Raw genomic sequence first — 18,177 nt, forward strand, 5'->3', positions numbered from 1 at the left:
ATAGGAAATTCCCCCCAAAAGAAAATAAAAAACATTTAATGTTGGGCTTTAACACCGGTACATTTATTATTATATGTAAATGAATGCACATATACCTTTTTTTTTCTTGATGGAAATGTACTATTTCTCATTTTCCGATGCTTCTAATATTCACCAATTATCTAATGAATGCTTTCTTTAACATCAGGAGGCGGCGTACCCTTTTTTCTTGCTATTATTAGGTTGTATTCATCAGGAAGACATTGTTTCCTCTCCTTTCAATAACTACACTATGCCAATATGAATCTAGTTGATTTTATATGCTACATGTGTTCAGATGGAAACATACCATGGGAAGGCAGGTGAAGACAACTTTAATTTGCTGTATTTTTCATTGCCACAAGAGGGCACTTTAAAGACAACCTACAAAATCAGTAGAAAAAAAAACATACAGTTCATTGTTTCAGATACTAGCATTCACTAGGCATCAGTTGCTATCTACAGTTGCTTGCATGTAGCCCAGTTAAAGCTTTAAAAGCTAAATTAGCTGCTTAATGTCAAAATTACCATATTTATAGGAATCATTAGGTGTCAAAATTAACTAGCAATCAGAGAAGTCTCTTAAAGGAATGGTGAAGAGCCAAGATCAAAGTCTCTACCAAAGTAGTAGAGAGTACATGAAAAGATTTTGGAATTAAAGTACTGTAATAAGACTAAGTACATGGGCTTATTTTTTTGCTTGTGAGATTATACTCTCTGTGCAAATGTTTCAATATTAATATTTATCATTGTGAAAAATGTATGAGGACAGCAGCAGTAATTCATCAGACCCTTATCAATTTTCTCTGATGTTGCTGCTTTTCAGAATTCAAAGCCTTGACCAGCATAGGAATATGCTGAATGCATGACATACGGTATACAGCAGTTTTTCAATGATTCACAGTCACTTACACAAAGCAAAGACTTCTTCCTCAAATAAGTTATTTTGTTTGATGCTATATGTTAGCATATCATGGCTTTTGCCATAGTAAAACTGCACATATCTACATATCAATATAATACAATTTTTGGTTTAGTATCCAACTCATTCATTACGATGCTTTATAAAAGAGAGACCAGGAAGTGATCAATAGCAAAGGTGAGAGTCTGGAAGAATTTTCAGTGTTATGTGCTTTTCAGCCCATTTTATCCTGTCCAAAATAAAATATTGAGACTCTAGACCTTTAACAAACACCTCTCCCATCAAGAGGAAAGAGTAGCCTTTCCCTTGTATTAAAAGTAATTGCCAACTTGTAAATGTGTTTCTCCGATGACAGCAGTACAGTGATCCACACAGAAGGGCTATGTGCCTTCATTTCATGTCTGAGCAGAGGATTCTTTCAGAGCTTTCCATTAAATCTGCTATGCATGCACCTCAGATTGCTGCATAATTGAGCTAATAAGAAAAGTCATTTAAATGAACCAAGAAAGAACTCCCCCCAAAAGGGAAGGTGAATGGGCTGTGTAACTCATTGCATTCCTGTCATCAGAATAAAAGTATTACAGTCAAGTAATTTTACCTTTCCTTGCATGACAAACAGCTACAAAGTACCCAGTTGTAATTTACTAAAAAACAAATTTAGAAAAGGGTGCCAAGTCAGGGCATGTGGCATCCTTCGTCTTCCACTCCATCTGCAATGAGGAAAAGGAAGCAGATTCAAAAGGTTTCCAGGATGATGACCTAGAACATCTTCATTGGGACTTACCTAACCTAGCTAAAGGTTGCCTTCAAAATAAAACAAGGGAAAGACAAGATATGAACAAATTCCAACAGATGATTTTGGTAGCAGTATCTTTTGTGCAAATCCTTACCCTGTTTATGTTTTTTTTAATTTATTTATTTTAACATTTTTATATACCGACAACCGTTTGCACATCGTATCGGTTTACATGTAACTTGCAACTTGAACAAGGACAGCCGCCGCAGTGGCAGACGCCTTTACATAGAACAAAAACTACAGGAGTTAGATAAACTAGTAGGATCAAGGGTGGGTTTTTTTTAGGATGGGTTTCACCACGGCTTGTTTTAGGATGTGGGGGGACTGTGCCTTGTTCCAATGACTGGTTGAATATGTCAGAAAGAGGTTTCGCAATTGCTTTGGGAATAGATATAAGGAGCTTGGTGGGGATGGTTTCAGAAGGGTGGGAGGAAGGTCTCATCTTTTTTAAGATGTTTTCTATTTCCAAGGAGGAGGAAGGTTCAAAGGATAAGAGGGTTTTTACCCTCTTATCCATGTTTTTAACATAACATGGGATACAAAGATGTAAACCAAACCTGGAAAACCAATCAAAATGGACCCTGGAAGGGGAAAGTTTGATTTTAATCTGCAACCATGCTTTCTAGGATAGACAGTCTATAGCTAGGATCCCAATGAGAGGCTGTAGCAAGGCAATAGAAACTGAAGAATGTCCAGCTAGAACTGTCTTGCAGCCTTGCAAATCTCTTCTAAGAACATACAAGAACATAAGAAATTGCCATGCTGGTTCAGACCAAAGGTCCATCAAGCCTAGCATCCTGTTACCAACAGAGACTAAACCAGGCCACAAGATCCTGGCAAATACCCGAACACTAAGACGATCCCATGCTACTGATGCCAGTATTAGCAGAGGCCATTCCCTAGGTCAACTTGATTAATAGCAGTTAATGGACTTCTCCAAGAACTTATCCAAACCTTTTTTTAAACCCAGCTACACTAACTGCACTAACCACAGGCTGTGTCCTTCGGTGCCCGATGCCCTCTCTACGCCCTCCTTACCTCTCTGACGCCTCTCTCTCCGTCCTGGCTACTGCGGCATTCTCCTGCCACTTGTCCTCGGGTGTTCCCGGGCCGGCTCGACGCTGCAATCGCCATGTTTCCTGGAGGCCTAGGGACGCACGCGCAGCGTGGCCCCGATTCAAGTATCAGCATTGGCGCGAACCTCAGGGGTGTCCCCCGAAGATGACGTCACCCGCGATGGATATTTAAGGTCTTGGAATTTTCTAACACATCGAGTTAGCAAGGGTTTCGCTACCTAAGCTACTCTGCCTCCTCGGATTTACCAGAGGTAACCGCTCCTCGGGGGCCTCGCTCTCTCCTTGTTTTTTCAGGAGACAGTCTGGAACCGGTACTCGCTCCTCGAGGGCCCTAATCCCAGACTTGCTTTGTATACTCCTCTGCCTGGAAGTCTTCACTACCAACTATATCAGCTACATCAGTGAGTTACCATCATTCTCTCTGAGCTTTCCCTGGAACCAGGTACTCGCTCCTCGAGGGCTTATACTTTCCAGCTCATGGGCTTCATTGGGACATTGTGTGAGTGTTACTATCTGCATACCCTGCCTACTCACTATATCTCAGTCTCTCTTCAGCTCAGCCGTCAAGGATCGCTGTTCCAGTATCTGAGGGACTACAGCCCAGCCGGGCTTACCTGCTCACTACTGCCATCTCTGGTGGTTCAGTATTCTGTCTAATAAAGAACTAGTGTGTGTTTGTCTCCTAACTCTGAGCCTGACCGGTGGTCCCTCTCGGGTTCATTCCCCTGGGGCGTGGTCATCTGCCACTGGGCCAAGGATCCACCCTCAACACTCATATATACTACAAATCCTGAACACCACATCCTCTGGCAACAAATTCCAGAGCTTAATTGTGCATTGAGTGAAAAATAATTTTCTACAATTAGTCTTAAATGTGCTGCTTGCTAACTTCATGGAGTGCCCCCTAGTCCTTTTATTATCTGAAAGTGTAAATAATCAATTCACATCTACTCGTTCAAGACCTATCGTTATTTTAAAGACTTCTATCATATCCCCCCTCAGCCATCTCTTCTGAAGAGGAAGACTTTAGCTTGGCAATCAGTTTTCACTATGATCCTTACAGCCTGGGCCTTGACAAACTTCTCAAAGGTCAAACCTGTGAGGGCCTAACAATGAAAACATAATCTGTTACCCAATTAGGAAAAACATTCCTTGTCACTGAGAGGCCCAGCGTCTTAAGAGCAAAATAAAAAATAAACTAGGTACATTTTAAATGGGCTTTATTCCACTCCAGATAGAAGGCAAAACCCTCCTTCGAACTGATATGTGAAATACAGTATTTCTCTTTCGCAAATGTATGTGTGAAGAAATTTGGAAGGTGACGGATGCAGGCATGCAACACACCACCTTGTTCTGATGAAATTTAGTGCCAGGAAGAGGTTGATATTTAAAGAATTTGTCTGGGTAACTTTTGGAGTTACATGCACAAAACCTAAGATTCTGAATATATCCCCCTGCTCTCCTGCTATATTTTGTCTTTTCAACGCATTACCAAACCAAAATTTACCTGGGTACACAATAAGGCTGCATTGGGTGCGTTCCTGAGGTGCAGTTTCACTTTATCTAGACGGTTTTGATACTAAGCACTACCCAAAGTTAGCCAAGGTATAACTGGTGGAAGAAATACCCGTCCTAAATTTACCCAGATGGCTTTATCCACCTATATTCACAGGAACACCTATCCAGGTATGTTCCGCTGATAATTCATTTAAAGTTATCTGGATACATTTCCTGTTTCCGGGATTACTCTTAAGGATTTATATACTAAAGTGTGTTAATGCGCATTTAATTCTTGAATTATTGTTAAGTGCCTGTGTTATCCTCCACAGTTTATGGTAATGTGGTAACAAGATGCAGAAATTTGCAAAACAGCTCATTACCTACTGGCACAATGAAAATGTGCGAGCATTAAAACACACGGGGGAGATTTTAAAAGCCCTGCACAAGTAAATCCAGCCGGATTTACACGCGCAGAGGACTTGCTCGCCGGTCCGTCTATGTTGCATAGGCTGCCGGCGCACGCAAAGCCCCGGGGCTTTGCTTGGGGGGGGGGTGCCGGGGGCATGTCGGGGTGGCGGGGCATTCGGGGGCAGGGCTGTGGCTGTGGTGCCAGCCCGGGGGCGTTCCGGGGGCATGGCCGAGGCTTCCGAATCTGCCCCCAGGCCGGGAAATGGCGTGCCGGCAGCTGGCCGGGTCGGGCAGGCGTAACTTTCTGCACAAAAGGTAGGGGGGATTTAGTTTGGGCTGTGGGGTGGGTTAGGTAGGGGAAGGGAGGCGAAGGTGGGGGGGGGGGGGGGGGCGGAAAAAAACGGAGGCAGGCTGCTCGGCTCCGCGCAAGCAGGTTGCACAATTGTGCACCCCCTGCGTGCACCGACCCTGGATTTTATAACATGCGCGCAGCAGCGCACGCATGTTATAAAATCGGGCATAGATTTGTTCGTGCCGGTTGCGCGAACAAATCTATGCCCACGCATAACTTTAAAAATCTACCCTACCATGTTCATGCATGTTAATAGATGATATTAATACGGTTTAGTGCATTGGCTCCTGAGGCCTATTATTCACTGGGTGGTAATGAAAGTCAGTCAACCTTTGAATCTTCTATGAGGTTAGGGTTTCTCATCAGAAAATGATAAATGGAACCGCAAGACTTGATTCAGGTAGTGGGTTAATTAATGTATTTATTTATTGACATTTGATCTTCTTATTTTTATTCTGAATGGCCTCAAAGCAGATTATAATAAATTTAAATACACCAGTGCGGCCACAGCAGTAAAATAGCAGAAAAATAGAAAGAAGCTCTCTTCAAGCAGACCAAGAACCTTTCAGCAATCTATTCAAAATTAATCTGTGACTTATCTTCTGACAATGTCACTACACCCATATAATCCCTCAAGTCATTACATTAGCACCTTATGCATTCCTGCATACAGTTGAAGCTTCTTTTACTCACCTGCAAGTGCATCCATTCTACAGCTCCTCACTGCCACTCCTCCCTTTTCTCTCCTACACTGATATGATCTAGAGCATATCAGTGCTGAATAGCAAAACAGCTGAATAGACCTTTAGTCAAAGGCATATACTGCTGGTAAGAAATTTTAATCTACCTGATATTGGTTAGGACATTCCAGTTGTAGAAACTGAGATCCTGGTCTGAATTCACAAGAGGGCTAGGAGGGAGAAACAGAAAACTGGAGTGCTGAGAGTAGATGTGGAGGAATATTGAAGAGGAGATAGTGGAATAAAAAATGAAGAGAAAAGTTGGAGGAAAATATGAACCATGAGAAGAGATGAAGAGAAGTAAAAATTTTGAGATGTGATAAATGCTGTATATCTCATGATATAGTATGATATTCGGGTCTCTATTACAATAAACTGCTTTGCATGGCATTTGCATGTATGAATTTTGAAATCCTTGCAAAGCAGTTCAGTCATACCTAATCCTATGTAAATAAAATAACACATCTTAGAAATTTGTAATTCTTTAGATTGTAATCCCTCTTGGGATAGGGAAACATCTACAGTACCTGAAAGTAATCTGCTTTTAAGTGTCATAAAAGGTAGATTATAAATAAATAAATGGAAATAAACACATTTTACTGCACTTTTTCACTAAACAATATTCTACCGTGGGAGCACCACGACCCTCAGGTAGGTCCCGATGCTCCTCTGGTAGAATTAAAGAGTCTTTGGCCTGACACAGCTCCCCTCCAATAGTAAATAAAAAGTCACTGGGGGTCTTATTAGACCCCCCATCTGCCCATCCTGGGGCAGCCAATAAAAAGTAAAATAATAGATGAAAGGTGCCACAGAATGACAATCGCTTTCCAAGCCAACCACCTCCTTATGCACTCAACCCCCCCCCCCCCCCAATAGAGTGAGCTCCCCCACCTCCTGGTTCCTCCTTTCCAATATAAATGATAGGCCAGAAGTGGCCTCCCTCAATCCCCTGCCTCTCTACCCCAAACCCATCACAAATGACATTGGTGGGCTTGTGGACCCCACCCCAGCCCCCTGCACACCCTATTACCTTAAAATTATCATTGGTGTTCAGTCGGAGGGCCCAGGGCACCGACCAGATTTGCTCCTGTCATGACAGTGGCAAGGTCTGGGCGTTAGGGTCATGTGATAGGGACAAGATCTGGGCGCTAGGGTGATGTGACAGGGGCAAGTTCTGGTCAGCACCATTTTGGAAAATAGTGCCAACCATATCCAGGGTTAGGGGGCTCCCTGGGTCCTCCAACTAAACACCAATCACGATTTTAAGGTAATGGGATGGGGAGTCTGGGGTGTGAGGGGGGACGACTAGTCCACCAACATGATTTTTGATGAATTGGGTGGTGGAAGGGCAGGGATGTTGAGGGGGCCACTAGTGCCCTATATTTATATGGAAAAGGGGGGTCAGGTTGGTGGGGGCTCAATCTTTGGGGAGGAGTTTGAGTGCATAAGAAGGGAGTTGGCTGGGAGAGGGTCATTGTCATCAGGCCATCTTCATCTATTTTCTTTTTTTTGGTAGGGCCACTTTGATTGATGGCTCTGAGTTTGGTGGGGGTGCTGGATCTAATAGGACCCTCCATGATTTTTTCTTTATCTGTGGCGGGAGCTATGTTGGGAATCAGGGCTCTTTAAAATGATGACGGGCCCTGTGCGCTATGGGCCATTGTTGCACTTTGAATAGTTCTCAACCGCATTCTTTTTTGTCTCAAGGGCTTTTTCCGTGAGACAAGAAAACGCGATAATGCTGCTGCAATATCTTGTCAGGGAAGGGCAAGATAACATGGGACCACCCACCTGTGATCTGGGGTCCCTCCTGCAAAAACATATATATAGTGGCTTAGTAAATCTAGGCCAAAGAGATCTATTTACTACACATTTTTCCCGTAGACACAATATGGAGGAAAAGCTTTAGTAAATCTTTAAAAGCAGAAAAAATAATAGGATTAGGTAATTTTTGTAAGGCAAACCCTCCCAGTCTGGCTACCATAGGTCTATGTCCTTGTCTTAGAAAACCCTTTGTAAGGAGCCATCCATTCCCATCTGTCCCTCCTACCTGGAGAGCCTGTATTGCAGGGGTGGGCAATTAATTTTCCCATGGGGCCGCATGAGAAATTGGGATGGTTTTAGAGGGCCGGACTAATATAATTAACTCAGTTCTCAATAGCCCTACTTATGAAAAGACAGCAGTTTACCACCAATGCATGTCCTCTGAGAAAACACAACAAATAAGACCAATACAAACGCTTACATGCTAGCAAAATATCTCATCTCGGTAACAGACACAGAACCGACCTAACATACTCCCAGGATCTGTAGTAATGCACATAAACTAATCCGCACACAGTTACACCTGTATTATGGAATACACTCAAACAGGAGCAACCCTATCTATGAAAAGGCAACACTACAAATATTAAATCAGGTCCTAAAAACCAATACACCTCTTATTAGGAAAACAGAACTAGCAAGCACAATAGATCCCTACACAGAAATAATTGTAAAACTATACTAATAAGCAGAATAAATGTTTCAAAACAGCTATGAACAGAATAACATCCAACAATTAAAAACTCATAAAAACTATTAAACATTCTCCAAACACCAATAAAATATTTCAAAAAAGCAGACATCACACAATTAAAATGGCAGTCAAGAAAAATAAACTTAAAGCCACCTTTACTTACCCCCTCCAGCAGCTCTCCTACTCCCCTTCCCTGCAGGCCGTGGCACACACCAGAAGCAGCAGTAGAAGCTAAGCTCTATACTTATGGTCCTCTTCCTTAGTGCCCATGTCTCTCACACACACACCATACCAGTCATGCCCCCATGACCAGTTTCTGTCTCTCACACACCAATCATCTCCCAAACAGTCTTTGGCACACACACACCAGTCACCTTCCTGAACAGTTTCTCTCATGCCATACACACACACACACACACACACACACACACACACACACAGGCTTCCCACTCCCGTGTTCTACTTACATATATGGTCTTCTCACTCTCATAATCACTTTCTCTGTCTCTCTCTCTCACACACACACTCACCAGTCTCTCACTCCCATGCTTGTTCTCTCCACATGCACAGGCTTCTCATTCCCAAAATCACTTTCTTTCTCTCTCACACACACACACACACACACACCAGTCTCTCACTCCCATGTTCTCTTTCAGATATACAGGCTTCTCCCTCCCATGCTGTGTCTCACACACACCCGGGTTTCTCACTCTCATGCTCACTCTCTTCACATGCACAGGCTTCTCATTCCCATACTCACTTTCTCTCTGTTACACACACACCAGTCTCTCTAATTTCATGCTCACTCTCCACGTGCACAGGCTTCTCATTCCCTGAATCACATTCTCTCACATTCACACACACCAGTCTTTTTCTCTCACACACACAGTCTCCTTACCAAGCAGTCTCTCTCTCTCATGCATGCACACTCACCCAGGTTTCTCACTCCCACAACTCCAGGCTTCTTACGCTCATGCTTTCCCACATACCCAGACTTCTCACTTCCATGCTTTTTCTCTCACACACACACACACATCAGTCACCTCCCTGACTAATGTCTCACACTCTCACATACACATCAGTCATCTCCCTGAGCAATCACTTTCATTGTCTCTCACATACACACACACACACATCAGCTCTCTGACCAGTTTCTCTCACTCACACACATGCTCTCAATCACACGCAGGCTGGCTGCTTCTCACTCTCTCTTACTCACTTCCTCTCCCCCCCCCCCCCCCGAGCACAAATGGGAGCTGCAGCAGCCCCCGCAGGCCAAGAAAGAAGAATCCCATCGGCCGCGGGAGGCTCATGCTGCTGACTCCCTTCTCGATTACCGGCTGCTTTAATTGCTCGGGGACCGACGCTGCAGCCGATGCGGCACGGCTTTTTCTCCTTCCCGCGCACCGCTCCGTGTATCACTTCCTGTTCCGGGTCACGGGAGGGGGGTGCAGGCGCGGGAAGAAGAAAAGGCCAGCCGCGGGTGCCACACTTCTAACACCGCTGCCGTTACCACTGGGCTTGAACGTGCTGACAGCCCAGCGGCAACGGCAGCGGAAGAGACCGGGAGACCGCGGACCGGCAAAAAACTCCCGCGGACCGGTGGTTGGGGACCCCTGAAAAAAGACCACGAAAGGCGGAACTGTGACATACCGGTATGTAGGAAAGAAACTCGAGCGAAGGCACGCTGCCCGATTGGCCGGTGCTGGGCAAGGCTTGGCCAGCACTTGCCCAGCACCGGCCAATCGGACAGCGTGCCTTCGCTCGAGTCACTCCCTCCCCCCACCGGACGCTGTAAAAAAAAAAAACAGTTCATTCTCCGCTCCCTCGCTCCCCGATTGGCCGGCAGCTCCCTCGCTCCCCGATTGGCCGGCAGCAGTTCATTCTCCGCTCCCTCGCTCCCCGATTGGCCGGCAGCTCCCTTGCTCCCCGATTGGCCGGCAGCAGTTCATTCTCCGCTCCCTCGCTCACCGATTGGCCGGCCAATCGGGGAGCGAGGGAGCGGAGAATGAACTGCTGCCTTCCCTCTGCAAGGGAAGGCAGCGTGCCTCATTCCCCGTCTGCTCTCAGCAGTGGGAGGGCCGGATTCAGACCGTAGGCGGGCCGGATTCAGCCCGCGGGCCGCCCCTTGCCCAGGTCTGCTGTATTGGATGCCTGAATGCTATTTATCCCAGCCATATTAATGTACGGTGGGGTTCAGTTTGAGGAAGCAGTCAAGGAGTAAAAATGTATTTTTTCCCCACTCTGGGGGGGGGGGGGGGCGGGGGGGGCTACCCACTTCACTCAGAGGAGTTTATTTTAGATGTGATATCTCCCAGTGCGCTCCCTGCCTGAGGGTCCTTCTTATACTTTGCAGAGAGATACACCAGAGGCTCACCAGGGGATCAAAGACCTGTGAGCCTTCCCTAAATCCTAGGTAGGCAAGCACCAGTGATGGATCCTGCTGCGGGAGACAGTGAAGGCAGAAGAGATATCCACGTTAGGCTTTAAAGTATTTTTTGCAATTAAGAAGAGTGGGGAGGTTTTTGGATCCTCCTTCCCCACTGGGATTTCGGAGTGGAGAATTAACCTGATCCCATAGACTTTTCCCCAAGAGGAGTTCCCTAGAAGGATCAGAGAATAGAGATGAAAGAATCATTAAGGAAGGAAGAATAAAACAGGAAACCCCCATCCGGATCTCTATCATCAAAGGCCCAGGATGAGCTGGGTATCTGAGAAGAAGAAATCTAAAGGTAGGATTTTTGGCAGTATAGTTGGGGGACACCTCCACTAGGATTCCCAGACTGCTGCTGGGAGAGTTTATACAATTATAATCACCATGGGTGTCTACCCAGAGGTCTGGGAAAAGGACACTTACCTACCCAGAATTATACCTGTACAATCAGTCAGATGTAAATTCTCACTTCTGGATTATGGACTTTAATTTATGATTTCCAATCCGTAAACTTTATTTTAATACCCAGGACTGAATCATTTCAGCCTCTCACCCCGTGAGATGCACCTATAGTTCTGACACACTGATGATCTTTTCTCATCATCTGGGCCATAAGCGAGAGCTTCCCCCCAGGATTAAGAGTCAGCGAGTGATGGAATGGTTAGCCAGAACAGACCCTGAAAATATAAATTAGTTGTGTGCCCTAAGGAGCATAAATCCTCCAAAAAAGGAGTTTCAAGTGAATGCTTTAAATTATATGTATGATAAACCCCCCAGACAGGGCACATAAAATGATAGAGGGTCTGGTGCCTATGGAGGAGCACAACACCAGTATCTGGGTCAGATTATAAAATGGTGTATTGGACCCAGGCCCAGAAGCAAAATAGGCCTCCTCTCTTTGAACCTCTTCTGACTGCTCTTCCCCTACCTCTCCTTGATATATGCACCTGGAAAATCCACACCTTGAGATAAAGTAGGGACTCAAGAATTATATTTAATTAAAAAGGACACTTACCTACCCACTTGCTTTTCTTTACTCTGCAAGCCAGGATCCAGGGCTTGGATCGAGCCTTTTCCTGCACCCAGCCCTCCATCGGACCCTCTCCTCCTCCTCCACCTCGTGGCTGTTGACCCCTCCCCCAGCTGGAAGACTGCCCTGCTTCTAACGAATGTGCTTTTAAATCTCCGTACAGGTACTTGCTTTTCTTTACTCTGCAAGCCAGGATCCAGGGCTTGGATCGAGCCTTTTCCTGCACCCAGCCCTCCATCGGACCCTCTCCTCCTCCTCCACCTCGTGGCTGTTGACCCCTTCCCCAGCTGGAAGACTGCCCTGCTTCTAACGAATGTGCTTTTAAATCTCCGTACAGGTACTTGCTTTTCTTTACTCTGCAAGCCAGGATCCAGGGCTTGGATCGAGCCTTTTCCTGCACCCAGCCCTCCATCGGACCCTCTCCTCCTCCTCCACCTCGTGGCTGTTGACCCCTCCCCCAGCTGGAAGACTGCCCTGCTTCTAACGAATGTGCTTTTAAATCTCCGTACAGGTACTTGCTTTTCTTTACTCTGCAAGCCAGGATCCAGGGCTTGGATCGAGCCTTTTCCTGCACCCAGCCCTCCATCGGACCCTCTCCTCCTCCTCCACCTCATGGCTGTTGACCCCTCCCCCAGCTGGAAGACTGCCCTGCTTCTAACGACTCCGCCTTTAAATCTCCGTGCTGGAAGCCAAGACTCATATTAATGACATCACTGTTGAGCATCACAGAAAAGAGTCATCTATAAAAATCTAACCAGGCCAGGCGTCACGCGCCTAGCGTCACGCGCCGAAGGAGCGCGACAAAGGGGCCTGTCCCTTTGAGCGCCCCTTCGTGCAGCCCCTTCGGACTGCCCTGAAGGACCCTGGAAGACCCTAAAGTACTACACGGACCTCCTTCTCACCCAGCAGTCCCTTTGGACCCTCAGGTATCGCTGCTCACTTGCCAGCCTCTCAGCCAAGACCCATCCTGCTCCAGGCTCCAGGACCTCGGAGTGAGTGGGCACCTCCCCAAAGTGCCTATCTCCCCTCTCTCAGATGTTCATGAGCCTGCCTCCCAGCCACTGGACTACCCCCCTAACACCCTAAATTGCTCTATTCTGTGGTATGTGCATGTTATCTACATGTTATCTAAGCTGTATAACCTGCATTGTCTGACCTGCATGGTACACTACTTACACCTCTTACTCTACCTAATCAGCTTTGTGCCCTTCCCTCAGTTTTCAACTCCTTGATACCTTAATCCCCGCCTTTGTACTACCCTATATCCTCTCAGTTTCATTTTTACCTACCCCTCTCCCTCCCTCCTCCTTTTGCCTACTCACCTAACATGACCACACAACACATCAACCGCATCCACCTCCCCCACAGACGCCCCCATTCCCATCCCCCCCCCCCCGTCCCACCCCCCCCCTACAAATCCCTCCTCCCTATCCTCACTACCCCCCTCAACCAATTCCTTGGACTCACTACCCTCTCCATCATTCTGTTCAACGCCCAATCACTCTCCAAAAAAACCCCCATCTTAAATGACCTCCTCACTGACACCAAGCCAGACATCTGTGCGATCACGGAAACCTGGCTCAAAGAAACAGACATTGTCCTCCTGAACCAGCTACCTATACAATCCTACGAATTCCTATCCATTCCAAGACCCAAGAAAAGAGGAGGTGGCATCCTCCTAGCCTTCAAGAAACACCTTAATCTCAAACTCTCCCACACCACATCACCCTCCAAGCTAGAAATTGGCCTCTTCAAAGCCCCCTCACTGCAAATTTGTCTCATTTATGCCCCCCCTGGATCCATCGAACGGGACCCCTCCCCCCTAATTGAATTCTTATCTGCCAACATAAACATTGAAATCCCTTCCATCATACTAGGAGACTTCAACCTCCATGTCGATGCCACCCCCCTTACCCCTTCTTGTGAGGCATTCCTTACTGCACTCCAAGCTCTAGGCCTTAGACAAATTGTTGCCTCCCCCACCCACCAAGCTGGTCACTCCCTTGACCTCATATTCATCAACCACTGCTTCCTACCATCCCACCCCCCCCCACCTGCTCCCCTGTACCTTGGTCCGACCACTTCCTCATAAAAGCCCTCCTCCCCCTTAACTTCCCCACTACACCCACTTCCTCAAACAACACCACCTTCACCTTCAGGAAACCCTGCTCCGGAGATGAACTGGCTCTTGCCATTTCCAACACCTCCACCAGCCTTGACTGCTCTAGTCCAGAGACTGCCATCAAATCCTGGCTCAGCATGACTCTTGAAATTGCTGACAAACTATGCCCCATCTCCAGACGTAACATTACCCAACCCACAAAAAATCATCAACCCTGGTACACGACTGAACTAAGATCCCTAAAAAATACCCTCAGGCAGCGAGAGAGAAGCTGGCGTAAAGCCCCCTCACCTCAACTCGCCTCAAGTTTCAAAACTACCCTTCACCAATATAGAATAACCACCCTCAAAACAAAAAGAGACTACTTTTCAGCTAAGATCCACCAATACATGTACATCCCGAAAGCCCTTTTCAATTATGTTGCCAACCTCACCAAATCCTCTCAGCCCACTATCCCTGAGAATGATGCCTCCACTAAGAGCGAAGAAATCGCCCAGTATTTCCTCACAAAAATCACCAACATCCTCCGCAGATTTCAACACCCTTCTCCATCTACCTCCCCTTCCCCCCTCCCTCCAACCTTCCCCCACTTCACCCACCCTCCAAACCCTTGACCTGACTTCCGCTAAAGAAGTGGAATCTATTCTCAGAAAACTCAAACCAGCTTCCCACCCTTCAGACACCATTCCCACAAAATCCCTCCTCTCCATCCCGAATACTATATCCAAACCCATTGCAGACATCATAAACTCCTCCCTCTCTTCAGGCTCTGTCCCAGATGCTCTCAAACAAGCTATTGTCAAGCCCCTCCTAAAAAAACCAACACTAGACCCTAAAGACCCCGCTAACTTCCGCCCTATTTCTAACCTGCCCTTCCTATCCAAAATTATGGAAAAGATTGTAAACATCCAACTTACAGAATATCTAGAAAGCAACAACATTCTGCATCCAGCCCAATACGGCTTCCGTAAATACCTCAATACAGAAACCCTCCTGCTCTCCCTCACGGACCACTTACTCATAGGCATGGACCGAGGCAACTGTTACCTCCTCGCCCTACTCGACATCTCAGCTGCCTTTGATACCATCAACCACAACCTCCTCATCAACCGGCTATCTGAAATAGGCATCTCAGGCCTAGCCCTACTATGGTTTAAATCCTATTTATCTAACAGAAAGTTCTCCGTCAAGATAGGAAACGCCAACTCCACACTCTACCCCTTGTCTCAAGGTGTTCCACAAGGCTCCTCCCTCTCCTCCACCCTTTTCAACATTTATCTCACACCTCTATGTCAGCTCCTCACAGACCTCGGCCCCAAATTCTACCTCTATGCAGATGACGTTCAAATCGTCATTCCCATTCACAACTCTCTCTCAGATGCCCTTGCCTTCTGGAACACATGTCTTGCCAACATAAATGACTTACTCACCAACATCCACCTCGCTCTAAACTCCTCCAAAACAGAGCTGCTCCTTATCTCTCCTCACCTCCCTCCCAAACCACCGATCTCCAACGATCCAGCTTTCAACATCATAACACCCCAACCCACAGTAAGAGACCTTGGGGTTATCATAGATCAACAACTCAATCTCAAAAAACAGATCAACTCCATCCTCAAAGAAGGTTTCTTCAAGCTTCACATCCTGAAGAAACTCAGACCCCTCCTCCACTATCATGACTTCCGCACCGTCGTCCAAGCCACCCTTTCTTCAAAGCTGGACTACTGTAATGCCCTCTTCCTCGGCCTACCCTCCTCCACCACCAAGCCCTTACAAATGCTCCATAATGCCATCGCCAGGGTCATCACCAACTCAAGGAAAGCTGATCACATTACCCCTATACTCAAAGAACTCCACTGGCTCCCCATCACATCCCGAATTCTCTTCAAAATTCTAACCATAGTGCACAAGTCCATCCACTCGCACAATTCCAATTGGTTGGATGAACCCTTTCGTCCTATACGCACTGAACGACCCACTCGCACTGTCAATAAAGGCACCCTCTCCATTCCCCCTTTGAAAAAAGCCCACCTCTCCTCTACTAGGGACCGTGCACTATCCATTGCAGGCCCTAAACAATGGAACGCCCTCCCTACCACTCTCAGGCTAGAGCCATGTTACGCCAAGTTCAGAAAAAAACTTAAAACATGGCTCTTCCGACAAGCCTACCCTGATTAAATACACTGACTTCCGCAAGTATCTTGCCTACGCCTTGTATATTCCTGTAAATAGTCCGTTGCGGTTTTATTTATTGCTTTAATTCCTCCACCTCCTGCTCTTTGTATACTCCTCCTTGTTCGCCCTCCCTGTTCATTGTAATTTCTGCCTTTTAAGTTACATTGTAAACCGGTATGATGTATGCATACTAATACCGGTATATAAAAGTTTTTAAATAAATAAATAAATAAAATTAATCAAACATTTGTTCTCTGGGGTTTCCAGCAGTCAGCAGTCAGAGTTTACAAAAAAGGCATTAAAAGGGGCAGATTTTCAAAGGGTCACGCGCGTAACATATGTAAAAGCTGCCCCAAGCTGCCCCTGCGCGCACTGAGCCTATCTTGCATAGACTCGGTGGTGCGCACAAGACCCAGGACGCATGTATGTCCCGGGGTTTGAAAAAAGGGGCGGGGCATGGGTGGGGTGGGGCGGAGCCTCCAGGCACAGAGGCCATTTGCTGCTGTGCCCGGGATCACGGGCCGGCCGTCGCACGGGCCATGCGCGCGCATGTTATAAAATCGGGTGTAAATTTGTGCGCGCCGGGTTGGGCGCACAAATCTTCTCCTGCGCCTACATTTTAAAATCTGGCCCTAAGTGAATCAGAGGTTCACAGGCTCCCACTTCTAGGCAGTAGCACTTCAAATTTTATAAACAAATTATTGTCAAATATTACTCTTACACACAATTACAGGTACTTCCTAAATGGTACAGTTTTACCCAATACATCTCCTCAAGTTACTCCATAGTCCTCTTGCATAATAACACTATACAAATTCTCTTAATCTCTTCAAATTAGTTAACTTAGTACTCACCCTACAATAACACAGAATCCTTCCAAGATAGCCCTATGAGACAACATATGCTCATGATTCTTGTAGTGGACCTCTTTGGTGCAGATTTACAGTCTAAAGAGGGAGCCTTGCAAGTAGTAAGATCCTTGCATGGCACATGAGTACATTTCTCAAGGTCCACCCATGCATTACTAATATATTTAAAAGAACTTATAGCCCACATGTGTCCAAGGTTTTAAAGTGGACAACAACTGTATTTATCTGATTTTTTTATTTATTTTATCTGATTTTTTTTAATATTCTTTTTGGCACTTCAAAGCAGATTACAATCAGGTACTGTAGTTATTTTTTCTCTGTCCCAAGAGGACTCAGAATCTAAGTTTGTATTTACAAATAAAGCAACTCAACATAAGAAAAAACAATAAATCATAACCAGCTGCATGACTTGATGAAAAGAAAACTGCTCACAGACCTATCCAAAGACCTGTAGAAATAAGTACATTTTAAGTCCTCTGAGCAAGCTATGCGTTCTCAATAAGCTTTAAGGACAGGTTTCTCACAAACTCATCCGAAGGCCTGCTGAAATAGATGTTTTTAAAGTCCTTTTGTGAAAGCGCAAATGATCTGTAACTCCCCAGAAGACAGACATGCTTTGGACTCTGACTTTTCTTTTATGAGCTTTACACAAGTGGCTTACCTTCATCTACATTCACACTCAGCATTTATCATCACTATTCATGTCTCAGGACTTACTTTCAGTATTCACATTCATAGTTTAAATTCTTACAAAAGCTGCCTTCTCTTTGAGACCTGAAGCCTATCCCCAGCTGGGCCCAAACTCTTATTCCTGCTTACTGGGATCCACCCATTCAGCTACCTGTGTCTCTAGCTTTTAAGGTGGACCAGGCTAGATGCCTAGTCCAGCAATGGTTAGGAAGAGTTTTCAGGGACAATCCTTCACAGCCTTCTTAAAGTAATATGTATCCTCATTAATTCTTAGGAAATCAGGTAGAATGAACCAATAAAATGGGATCAGCGAAGGAAAAAATCCGTGTCCCAGATTTCCTCCATCAGGGCCTAATGACAAGACAGCACTTTAAGCAAACTTAACTCAGATGACCTGAGTGCCCAAACTGGCATGTAAATACGAAGTGTAGTACAGGCCCAAACATAAGCATTTATATGTAGTAATTTATGAATTAACAATGCTAAATTGTATTTGATTCTCCATTGTACTGGAAGGCTATGGAAGG

At 45.8% G+C, this 18,177-nt stretch overlaps 1 long non-coding RNA gene across 1 annotated transcript; it reads right to left on the minus strand.

Annotated features, from left to right (window-relative positions):
- Positions 1-311: 311 nt before the first annotated feature.
- LOC115086204 lies at positions 312-17,740 on the minus strand. The gene is made up of 3 exons (XR_003855150.1): positions 17,622-17,740; positions 1,539-1,650; positions 312-402 (listed from the first exon to the last, which is right to left on the minus strand). It is a non-coding gene; the product is annotated as an uncharacterized LOC115086204 (long non-coding RNA).
- Between the last annotated feature and the right edge of the window lie 437 nt (positions 17,741-18,177).

Source organism: Rhinatrema bivittatum, chromosome 2 (genome assembly GCF_901001135.1).
Source record: "Rhinatrema bivittatum chromosome 2, aRhiBiv1.1, whole genome shotgun sequence".
In the NCBI taxonomy this organism is placed as follows: domain Eukaryota; kingdom Metazoa; phylum Chordata; class Amphibia; order Gymnophiona; family Rhinatrematidae; genus Rhinatrema; species Rhinatrema bivittatum.